Raw genomic sequence first — 2534 nt, 5'->3', positions numbered from 1 at the left:
GTTACGGTGTTGGAGGAGAATATTGAAAGTGCCATGGGCTGCCAAAAGAACCAACAGATGGTTTTGGAAGAAGTGCAGTCAGAGTGCTCCTTGGAGGCCAAGATGGCCAAATTTCGTCTCTCCTAGTTCGGACATATTGTCAAGAGGGACCAGTTGCTGGAGAAGGATATCATGTTTGGTAAAGTGGAGGGTCAGAGAAAAAGAAGAAGACAGGAAATGTATGAGTTGTTGAATGTGGGACTGATGACCTGCTCTGTAAACCTTTACTCAATTCACAGTAAAAGTTAAAAAGAGAAAGAAAGAACTGATGAAATTGAAAGGAAAAGTCCAAGCTTCACTGAAGTCATTGGCAAAAAAAACGAGGTTTCAGGAATTGATGGATTACACACTGAAATATTTCAACAAACTGATGCAGCCCTGGAGGTGCTTTCTGTCCATGTCAAGAAATTTAGAAGACAGCTACCTGGCAAAACAGCTGGAAAAGGTCCATATTGATGCCCATTCCAAAGAAAGGTGGTTCAACAGAATGCGGGAATTATCAAACCGTGTCACTGATGTCATACACATGTGATTAGGAGGTTTCAAAAAATTCATGGACAAATAGAATTAAAAGATACTGGAATTTTCCCACAAACTTTTGAAGCCCATTCATGAATTTTTTCTGAAGATAATTTAAAAATAGTTGCAGCAGTTCATTTACAGGTAACAGCCAGAAATTCAAGCTGGATTCAGAAGAGGGGCAAGGGATGTCATTGCTGATATCAGAGGGATCTTAGCTGATAGCAGAGAAAAAAGTAGAAAGATATTTACTAGTGTTTTATTTTTGACTGTGAAAAGGCATTCAACTGTGTGGATCATAACAAATTATGGATAACATTGCAAAGAATGGGAATTCTAGAACACCTCATTGTGCTCATGTAAAGCCGTTATGTAGACCAAGAGGCAATCATTCAAACAGAACAAAGGGATATGGTTAGCCCAAAGCTTGGGTCCAATGCCCTGGAGCGATTGAATCCAATTAACAAACACTAAGGAAGCTGAGTCCTGGGATACCAGCAGCAAAGAGACTGGTTTTTAACTTTGTCCAATGACCACTTTTGTGTATGTGTGTGTGTGTTTAATGTTTTATTGTGTGTTATGTGATAGTTTACATGGGAGAACATTAGTTTACATTCATCCTATCATATATCGTTTCATTGCCATGGTTACAATCCCCTCCATGCATCATCAACCAACCAAAGGGTATATACCCTGCAAGCCTGCCCCCACCCCACCCCCGTCGTCAATGACCACTTTATATAAACAATATTTATACCCATTTCAACGATCCTAAGCATAATAATTTTATCATTCTAACATTTACACTAATTCACAGGGTGGTCACAGTGTCCCAATAAACACATCAAAAGGCAGTACATGATTAACCCTCCTGGCACCTGTTTGCCTAGATGTTGTTGAGTGCCGTCAAATTGGTTCCAACTCATAGTAACCCTGTATAGGGTTTCCAAGGAGCTGCTGGTGAGCTTGAACTGCTGATCTTGTGGTTCAAACCGACTCTGCAGTCCAGCGCATTAACTCACAGTACCACACCAGGCCATAGAACTCTTAGCTAAAGCAGTCTAGTTACGTTCTCAAAATGACTGCACTTAAAAACAGGGTTGCTATGAGCTGGAACCAACTAGATAGCCCCAAACAACAACATTCATGCAGGTGAAATGGCTACACTCATATTCTCAATGCTGCCTGGCTTTAAATCAGGAAAGGTGTACATCAAGGTAGTATCATTTCACCGTACTTATTCAATCTGTTGTGGAGCAAATAATCCAAACAGCTGGATCATAGAAAGAACACCGATTGGAGGACGACACATTAAGAATAGATACAGAAGACACAACATTGCTTGCTGAAAGCAAGAGGGCTTGAATCACTTACTGATGAAGATCAAAGACTAAAGTCTTCCATATGGATTACACCTCAACATAAAGAAAATATAATCCTTGCAATTGGACCAATACATAACATCACTATAAATGTAGAAAAATTGAAGTTGTTGGGATTTCATTTTACTTGGATCCACAATCAACACTCATGGAAGTAGGAGTGAGGAAATCAAACGACCTTTGGCGTTGGGCAAATTTATTGCAAAAGATCTCTTTAAAGTGTTAAAAATCAGATGTCAATTTGAAGACTAAGGTGTATCTGACTCAAACCATGGTATCTGCAGTCCCCTCAGGCATGTGAAAGCTGGATCGTGGATAAGGAAGATTGAAGAACTGTGCCTTTGAATTATGGTGTTGGCGAAGACTATTGATTGTACCATGAATTGCTAGAAGAACTATCAAATCTATGTTGGAAGAAGTAGAGCCAGAATGTGCCTTAGAAGTAAGGATGGTGAGACTTTTACTTTGAACATGTCATCAGGAAGACCGGTCCCTGTAGGAGAACATGTTGCTTGGTAAAATAGAGGTCAGCGAAAACGAGGAAGTCCTCCAATGAGAAGGATTAACGCAGTGGCCGCAACAATGGGCTCAAAT

The sequence above is a fragment of the Chrysochloris asiatica genome, unplaced genomic scaffold, assembly GCF_000296735.1.
Source record: "Chrysochloris asiatica unplaced genomic scaffold, ChrAsi1.0 scaffold00666, whole genome shotgun sequence".
Classification (NCBI taxonomy): domain Eukaryota; kingdom Metazoa; phylum Chordata; class Mammalia; order Afrosoricida; family Chrysochloridae; genus Chrysochloris; species Chrysochloris asiatica.
Note: the sequence above shows the minus strand (reverse complement) of the source record.